This window comes from Aegilops tauschii, chromosome 7, assembly GCF_002575655.3.
Source record: "Aegilops tauschii subsp. strangulata cultivar AL8/78 chromosome 7, Aet v6.0, whole genome shotgun sequence".
NCBI classification, from domain to species: Eukaryota; Viridiplantae; Streptophyta; class Magnoliopsida; order Poales; family Poaceae; genus Aegilops; species Aegilops tauschii.
Window position 1 is genome coordinate 17,103,249 of NC_053041.3, and position 10,457 is coordinate 17,113,705.

Sequence of the window (10,457 nt, forward strand, 5' to 3'; positions counted from 1 at the left end):
AGTGCCGCCAGTACCACTATCTCACTAGTTCCTTTGTGAGGAGGTTTGAATTTTCATCTTCACGTAATTCTCCAACTGTCCTGTTTGATCTTTATGAAAAATCTTATATGATGGACTTAGAGGATTTTACCACTGCTTGCAAACTTCCACAATGGGGTAGTGCTAGTGAACCTCGCAAATCTGAATTTAGAAATTTTCTTGCCAGTATATCTGTGGGGGAATTTAGAGATATAGCACAAGCTACCATAGGGAGCATTCATTTTCCTGCTATACATTATTTTGCTCTCTTCATAGGTAGGTGCATAAATGGTAAAGATGAAGCATGTCATATGTGTGTCCCCGACCTCAGTATTCTTAGGAGTGCTGTGTTAGGAGACAAATCTTATAATTTGGGAGCCATTGTTGCATGTAGGTTGCATCATAATAGATTTAATGGAGATTTCTTCGGTGGAATTTATGCAACCCGCTTAGCTGATTTTCTTGGTGTAACCATACATAATGATGATATTGAATTGCCTCCTGCTTACCTAGACTTTAATGCTATGGTTCACCACCAGTTTGTCGAGAGGAATGAATCACCTCTCCAGTATCGCTTAATCTTTGACAGACATCGTGCTATCCGTATTACTCTCCCTGCTCATGCCTTCTTTGATTATCAGGCAAAAGGAAGATATGTTATTACCAGAGAGGAGGCAGATGAGTACGAGAGGAGGGCGGAGGCAGCTCGCCGCCATGCTGCAGCTCAGGAGGCGATAGCCGCTGCATCTCAGTACGACCCCAGCTACAACTATGGATATCCGCCAGGCCATCCGTGCAATAAACCAACTTAGGCCAAAAGCCTAAGCTTGGGGGGTACGTATTTCCCACCGACATTACATTCATGTTCACACACACTCATTGCTAGATGTCGGTGCTCATACTTTTTCACTGTAATATCCATGCTAGTTTATTTTCTTGCTTTCTTCTTGTGTGTTTGATAAACCTTAAGAAAAACCAAAAAAAAGTAGTGTAGCTTTTATCTAGTTTACCTTTCTTGCTGTAGTAGTAATAATTAAAAAGAAAACCCAAAAAGATTTCCCGTTCTTCTTTTGCTTGTTGGGAGCTTTCCCGTGTAAATAGTTTTATTTCTTTTCTTTTCTTTGGGGGTCGATAGGAGAAGACCTTAATTAAATTGTTGAAGTGGCTCTTATATGCATTATTGTTAATTTAACCAAGAGCCCATATTGCCTTGTCTTCTCCTATTTATTGAATGCTCGCAGATTCCAGCTTAGTCCAATGCACGTGCACTCTTATTATTTTCACATCGTTCGGTCGTGCAAGTGAAAGGCAATTATGACGATATATGATGGACTGACTGAGATGAGAGAAGCTGGTATGAACTCGACCTCTCTTGTTTTTTGTAAATATGATTAGTTCATCATTCCTGATTCAGCCTATTATGAATACACATGTTTGCAATGACAATTAGAGATCATAGTTGCTCGTGACATGCTTGATTAGCTATGAGTTATAATGGTTTACCTTGCGTGCCAACATGCTATTAAAATGGTTGTGATGTGGTATAGTGGGGTGGTATCCTCCTTTGAATGAATTAAGTGACTTGACTTGGCACATGTTCACACATGTAGTTGAAACAAATCAACATAGCCTTCACGATATTTATGTTCATGATGGATTATATCCTACTCATGCTTGTACTCAATGTTCATTAATTTTAATGCATGTTCATGACTGTTGTCGCTCTCTAGTTGGTCGCTTCCCAGTCTTTTGCTAGCCTTCACTTGTACTAAGCAGGAATACTGCTTGTGCATCCAATCCCTTAAACCCCAAAAGTTATTCCATATGAGTCCACTATACCTTTGTATATGCGGTATCTACCTGCCGTTCCAAGTAAATTTGCATGTGCCAAACTCTAAACCTTCAAATGAAATTCTGTTTTGTATGCTCGAATAGCTCATGTATCAACTAGGGCTGTCCGTATCTTCCATGCTAGGCGGGTTATTCTCAAGAGGAGTGGACTCTGCTCCTCATTCACGAGAAAATGGCTGGTCACCGGGATGCCCAGTCCCATGCTTTATGCAAACTAAATCAAAATACTTGCAAACAAAACTCCCCCTGGGACTGTTGCTAGTTGGAGGCACTCGTTGTTTCAAGCAAGCCATGGATTGATGCTTGTTGGTGGAGGGGGAGTATAAACTTTACCATTCTGTTTGGGAACCGCCTATAATGTGTGTAGCATGGAAGATATCGCCATCTCTTGGTTGTTATGTTGACAATGAAAGTATGCCGCTCAAAATATTATTTATCTCTATTTCAAAACCGAGCTCTGGCACCTCTACAAATCCCTGCTTCCCTGTGCGAAGGGCCTATCTATTTACTTTTATGTTGAGTCATCACCCTCTTATTAAAGAGCACTAGCTGGAGAGCGCTGCTATCATTTGCATCCATTACTATTAATTTATATTGGGTATGACTATGACTGGATCTCTTTTACCATGAATTACAATGTTTAGTCAGTCCTTGATCTTTAAAGGTGCTCTGCATTTATGTTTTGCGGTCTCAGAAAGGGCTAGCGAGATACCATCTTATTATATCATATTATGATTGTTTTGAGAAAGTGTTGTCATCCGAGATTTATTATTATTGCTCGCTAGTTGATTATGCCATTGATATGAGTAAACATGAGACCTAAGAGTTATTGTGAATGTGGTTAGTCATAATCTTTGCTAAAAACTTGAATGCTGGCTTTACATATTTACAACAACAAGAGCAAACAGAGTTTGTAAAAGTTTTTCTTTATCACTTTCAGTTTATCAACTGAATTGCTTGAGGACAAGCAAAGGTTTAAGCTTGGGGGAGTTGATACGTCTCCGTCGTATCTACTTTTCCAAACACTTTGCCCTTGTTTTGGACTCTAACTTGCATGATTTGAATGGAACTAACCCGGACTGACGCTGTTTTCAGCAGACTTTCCATGGTGTTATTTATGTGCAGAAACAAAAGTTCTCGGAATGACCTGAAACTCCACGGAACATCTTTTTGGAAAATATTAAAAATACTGGAAGAAAAATCCATGTCAGGGGCCCACACCCTATCCACGAGGGTGGGGGGCGCGCCCCCCTGCCTCGTGGGCCCCCTGACGCTCCACCGACCTCAACTCCAACTCCATATATTCACTTTCGGGGAGAAAAAAATCAGAGAGAAGGATTCATCGCGTTTTACGATACGAAGCCGCCGCCAAGCCCTAAAACCTCTCGGGAGGGCTGATATGGAGTCCGTTCGGGGCTCTGGAGAGGGGTATTCATCGCCGTCGTCATCATCAACCATCCTCCATCACCAATTTCATGATGTTCACCGCCGTGCGTGATACGTCTCCAACGTATCTATAATTTTTGATTGCTCCATGCTATATTATCTTTTGTTTTGGACATTATTGGGCTTTATTATTCACTTTTATATTATTTTTGGGACTAACCTATTAACCGGAGGCCCATCCCAGAATTGCTGTTTTTTGCCTATTTCAGAGTTTCGCAGAAAAAGAATATCAAACGGAGTCCAAACGGAATGAAACCTTCGGGAACGTGATTTTTGGAACGAACATGATCCAGGAGACTTGGACCCTACGTAAGAGAAGCTTCCAGGAAGCCACGAGGTAGGGGGCGCGCCTACCCCCCCAGGCGCGCCCTCCACCCTCGTGAGCCCCATGTTGCTCCACCGACGTACTCCTTCCTCCTATATATACCTACATACCCCCAAACGATCAGATACGGAGCCAAAAACCTAATTCCACCGCCGCAACCTTCTGTACCCATGAGATCCCATCTTGGGGCCTGTTCCGGAGCTCCGCCGGAGGGGGCATCGATCACGGAGGGCTTCTACATCAACACCATAGCCTCTCCGATGAAGTGTGAGTAGTTTACCTCAGACCTTTGGGTCCATAGTTATTAGCTAGATGGCTTCTTCTCTCTTTCTGGATCTCAATACAATGTTCTCCCCCTCTCTCGTGGAGATCTATTCGATGCAATCTTCTTTTGCGGTGTGTTTGTTGAGACCGATGAATTGTGGGTTTACGGTCAAGTTTATCTATGAACAATATTTGAATCTTCTCTGAATTCTTTTATGTATGATTGGTTATCTTTGCAAGTCTCTTCGAATTATTAGTTTGGTTTGGCCTACTAGATTGATCTTTCTTGCAATGGGAGAAGTGCTTAGCTTTGGGTTCAATCTTGCGGTGTCCTTTCCCAGTGACAGTAGGGGCAGCAATGCACATATTGTATTGTTGCCATCGAGGATAACAAGATGGTTTTTTTTTATCATATTGCATGAATTTATCCCTCTACATCATGTCATCTTGCTTAAAGCGTTACTCTGTTCTTATGAACGTAATACTCTAGATGCATGCTAGATAGCGGTCGATGTGTGGAGTAATAGTAGTAGATGCAGGCAGGAGTCGGTCTACTTGTGTCGGACGTGATGCCTATATACATGATCATACCTAGATATTCTCATAACTATGCTCAATTCGGTCAATTGCTCAACAGTAATTTGTTCACCCACCGTAAAATACTTATGCTCTTGAGAGAAGCCACTAGTGAAACCTATGGCCCCTGGGTCTATCTTCATCATATTAATCTTCCAACACTTAGTTATTTCCGTTGCTTTTTTACTTTGCTTTTATTTTACTTTGCATCTTTATCATAAAAATACCAAAAATATTATCTTATCATATCTATCAGATCTCACTCTCGTAAGTGACCGTGTAGGGATTGACAACCCCATATCGCGTTGGTTGCGAGGATTTATTTGTTTTGTGTAGGTGCGAGGGACTCGCGCGTAGCCTCCTACTGGATTGATACCTTGGTTCTCAAAAACCGAGGGAAATACTTACACTACTTTGCTGCATCACCCTTTCCTCTTCAAGGGAAAACCAACGCACTGCTCAAGAGGTAGCAAGAAGGATTTCTGGCGCCGTTGCGGGGGAGGTCTACGCAAAAGTCAACATACCAAGTACCCATCACAAACCCTTATCTCCCGCATTACATTATTTGCCATTTGCCTCTCGTTTTCCTCTCCCCCACTTCACCCTTGCCGTTTTATTCGCCCTCTCTCTTTCGTTCGCCTCTTTTTCGCTTGCTTTTTGTTTGCTCGTGTGTTGGATTGCTTGTTTGTCACGATGGCTCAAGATAATACCAAATTGTGTGACTTTACCAATACCAACAATAATGATTTCCTTAGCACTCCGATTGCTCCTCTTACCGATACTGAATCTTGTGAAATCAATGCTGCTTTGTTGAATCTTGTCACGAAAGATCAATTCGCCGGCCTTCATAGGAAGATGCCGCTACTCATCTAAATAGCTTCGCTAATTTGTGTGATATGCAAAAGAAGAAAAATGTTGACAATGGTATTGTTAAATTGAAGCTATTTCCTTTTTCGCTTAGAGATCGTGCTAAAGCTTGGTTTACGTCTTTGCCTAAAAATAGTATTGATTCTTGGAATAAGTGTAAAGATGCTTTTATCTCTAAGTATTTTCCTCCCGCTAAGATCATCTCTCTTAGAAACGATATTATGAATTTTAAGCAACTTGATCATGAACATGTTGCACAAGCTTGGGAGAGGATGAAATTGATGATACGTAATTGCCCTACTCATGGTTTAAATTTGTGGATGATTATACAATTTTTTATGCCGGATTGAATTTTGCTTCTAGAAATCTTTTAGATTCGGCCACGGGAGGCACTTTTATGGAAATCACTTTAGGAGAAGCTACTAAACTCCTAGATAATATTATGGTTAATTATTCTCAATGGCACACTGAAAGATCTACTAATAAAAAAGTGCATGCGATAGAAGTTAATGTTTTGAGTGGAAAGATGGATGAACTTATGAAATTATTTGCTAGTAAGAGTGTTTCTTCTGATCCTAATGATATGCCTTTGTCTACTTTGATTGAGAATAATAATGAATCTATGGATGTGAATTTTGTTGGTAGGAATAATTCTGGTAACAACGCGTATAGAGGAAACTTTAATCCTAGGCCTTATCCTAGCAATTCCTCTAATAATTATGGTAATTCCTACAACAATTATTATGGAAATTTTAATAAGATGCCCTCTGAATTTGAGACTAGTGTTAAAGAGTTTATGAATTCACAAAAGAATTTCAATGCCTTGCTTGAAGAAAAATTGCTTAAAGTTGATGAATTGGCTAGGAACGTTGATAGAATTTCTCTTGATGTTGATTCTTTGAAACTGAGATCTATTCCTCCTAAGCATGATATCAACGAGTCTCTCAAAGCCATGAGAATCTCCATTGATGAGTGCAAAGAAAGAACCGCTAGGATGCGTGCTAAGAAAGATTGCTTTATAAAAGCGTGTTCTTCTAATTTCTATGAAAATAAAGATGAAGATCTAAAAGTTATTGATGTGTCCCCTATTAAATCTTTGTTTTGCAATATGAATCTTGATAATGATGGGACTGAATATGATCCACCTTTACCTAGAAGGCATTCCAAACATTCGGAGTTTTTAGATCTTGATGCTAAAATTGATAAAGTGGGATTGAAGAGAACAAAACCCTAGATATTAATAAACCCACTATTTTGGATCTCAAGGAATTTAATTATGATAATTGCTCTTTGATAGATTGTATTTCCTTGTTGCAATCCGTGCTAAATTCTCCTCATGCTTATAGTCAAAATAAAGCTTTTACCAAACATATTGTTGATGGTTTGATGCAATCTTATGAAGAAAAACTTGAGTTGGAAGTTTATATCCCTAGAAAACTTTATGATGAGTGGGAACCTACTATTAAAATTAAGATCAAAGATCATGAATGCTATGCTTTGTGTGATTTGGCTGCTAGTGTTTCCACGATTCCAAAAACTTTGTGCGATTTGCTAGGTTTCCGTGATTTTGATGATTGCTCTTTAAACTTGCACCTTGCGGATTCCACTATTAAGAAACCTATGGGAAGAATTAATGATGTTCTTATTTTTGCAAATAGGAACTATGTGCCCGTAGATTTTATCGTTCTTGACATAGATTGCAATCCTTCATGCCCTATTATTCTTGGTAGACCTTTCCTTAGAACGATTGGTGCAATTATTGATATGAAGGAAGGGAATATTAGATTCCAATTTCCATTAAAGAAAGGCATGGAACACTTCCCTAGGAAGAAAATAAAATTACCATATGAATCTATCATGAGAGCCACTTATGGATTACCTACCAAAGATGGCAATACCTAGATCTATCCTTGCTTTTATGCCTAGCTAGGGGCGTTAAACGATAGCGCTTGTTGGGAGGCAACCCAATTTTATTTTTAGTTTTTTGCTTTTTGCTTCTGTTTAGGAATATTTTTTTGTTCTAGCCTCTGGTTAGATGTGTTTTTATGTTTTAATTAGTGTTTGTGCCAAGTTAAACCTATAGGATCTTCTCGGATGATAGTTATTTGATCTTGCTGTAATTTCCAGAAACTTTCTGTTCACGAAAATAATTGTTAAAAATCACCAGAACGTGATAAAATATTGATTCCAATTTCTGCTGATCAATAAAAAAATTGTCTAGGTCGTCCTATTTTGGCTGATTTTTTGGAGTTCCAGAAGTTTGCGTTAGTTACAGATTACTACAGACTGTTCTGTTTTTGACAGATTCTGTTTTTCGTGTGTTGTTTGCTTATTTTGATGAATCTATGGCTAGTAAAATAGTTTATAAACCATAGAGAAGTTGGAATACAGTAGGTTTAACAACAATATAAATAAAGAATGAGTTCATTACAGTACCTTGAAGTGGTCTTTTGTTTTCTTTCGCTAACGGAGCTCACGAGATTTTCTGTTAAGTTTTGTGTTGTGAAGTTTTCAAGTTTTGGGTGAAAGATTTGATGGATTATGGAACAAGGAGTGGCAAGAGCCTAAGATTGGGGATGACCATGGCACCCCCAAGATAATTTAAGGACACCAAAAAGCCAAAGCTTGGGGATGCCCCGGAAGGCATCCCTCTTTCGTCTACTTCCATCGGTAACTTTACTTGGAGCTATATTTTATTCACCACATGATATGTGTTTTGCTTGGAGCGTCTTGTATCATTTGAGTCTTTGCTTTTTAGTTTACCACAATCATCCTTGCTGTACACACCTTTTTGAGAGAGACACACATGATTCAGAAATTATTAGAATACTATATGTGCTTCACTTATATCTTTTGAGTTATATAGTTTTGCTCTAGTACTTCACTTATATCTTTTAGAGCACGGTGGTGGATTTGTTTTATAGAAACTATTGGTCTCTCATGCTTCACTTAGATTATTTTGAGAGTCTTAAATAGCATGGTAATTTGCTTGAATAATCCTAATATGCTAGGTATTCAAGATTAGTAAAAACTTTCTTATGAGTGTGTTGAATACTAAGAGAAGTTTGATGCTTGATGATTGTTTTGAGACATGGAGGTAGTGATATTAAAGTTGTGCTAGTTGAGTAGTTGTGAATTTGAGAAATACTTGTGTTGAAGTTTGCAAGTCCCGTAGCATGCACGTATGGTAAACGTTATGTAACAAATTTGAAACATGAGGTGTTCTTTGATTGTCCTCCTTATGAGTGGCGGTCGGGGACGAGCGATGGTCTTTTCCTACCAATCTATCCCCCTAGGAGCATGCGCGTAGTCTTGGTTTTTGATGACTTGTAGATTTTTGCAATAAGTATGTGAGTTCTTTATGACTAATGTTGAGTCCATGGATTATACGCACTCTCACCTTTCCATCATTGCTAGCCTCTTCGGTACCGTGCATTGCCCTTTCTCACATTGAGAGTTGGTGCAAACTTCACCGGCATCCAAACCCCGTGATATGATACGCTCTTTCACACATAAACCTCCTTATATCTTCCTCAAAACAGCCACCATACCTACCTATTATGGCATTTCCATAGCCATTCCGAGATATATTGCCATGCAACTTTCCACCATCCCGTTTATCATGACATGTTCATCATTGTCATATTGCTTTGCATGATCATGTAGTTGACATAGTATTTGTGGCAAAGCCACCGTTCATAATTCTTTCATACATGTCACTCTTGGTTCATTGCATATCCCGGTACACCGTGGTAGGCATTCATATAGAGTCATACCTTGTTCTAGTATCGAGTTGTAATCATTGAGTTGTAAATAAATAGAAGTGTGATGATCATCATTTAATAGAGCATTGTCCCAAAAAAAAAGAGAAAGGCCAAAAAAAGGAAGGCCCAAAAAGAAGAGAAATAAAAAGGGACAATGCTACTATCCTTTTTTTCCACACTTGTGCTTCAAAGTAGCACCATAATCTTCATGATAGAGAGGCTCTTGTTTTATCACTTTCATATACTAGTGGGAATTTTTCATTATAGAACTTGGCTTGTATATTCCAACAATGGGCCTCCTCAAGTGCCCTAGGTCTTCGTGAGCAAGCAAGTTGGATGCACACCCACTTAGTTTCTTTTGTTGAGCTTTCATATATTTATAGCTCTAGTGCATCCGTTGCATGGAAATCCCTACTCCTTGCATTAACATCAATTGATGGGCATCTCCATAGCTCATTAATTAGCCTCGTTGATGTGAGACTTTCTCCTTTTTTGTCTTCTCCACATAACCCCATCATCATACTCTATTCCACCCATAGTGCTATATCCATGGCTCACGCTCATGTATTGCGTGAAGGTTTATAAAGTTTGAGATTACTAAAGTATGAAACAATTGCTTGGCTTGTCATCGGGGTAGTGCATGATGAGAACATTCTTGTGTGAAGAAAATGGAGCATGACTAAACTATATGATTGTAGGGATGAACTTTCCTTGGCCATGTTATTTTGAGAGGACATAATTGCTTAGTTAGTATGCTTGAAGTATTATTATTTTTATGTCAATATTGAACTTTTATCTTGAATGTTTCGGATTTGAATATTCATACCACAATTAAGAAGAATTACATTGAAATTATGCCTAGTAGCATTCCACATCAAAAATTCTGTTTTTATCATTTACCTACTCGAGGACGAGCAGGAATTAAGCTTGGGGATGCTTGATACGTCTCCAACATATCTATAATTTTTGATTGCTCCATGCTATATTATCTTCTGTTTTGGACATTATTGGGCTTTATTATTCACTTTTATATTATTTTTGGGACTAACCTATTAACCGGAGGCCCAGCCCAGAATTGCTGTTTTTTGCCTATTTCAGAGTTTCACAGAAAAAGAATATCAAACAGAGTCCAAACAGAATGAAACCTTCGGGAACGTGATTTTTGGAACGAACATGATCCAGGAGACTTGGACCCTACGTAAGAGAAGCTTCCAGGAAGCCACGAGGTAGGGGGGCGCGCCTACCCCCCCAGGCGTGCCCTCCACCCTCGTGGGCCCCACGTTGCTCCACCGACGTACTCCTTCGTCCTATATATACCTACGTACCCCCAAACGATCAGATACGGA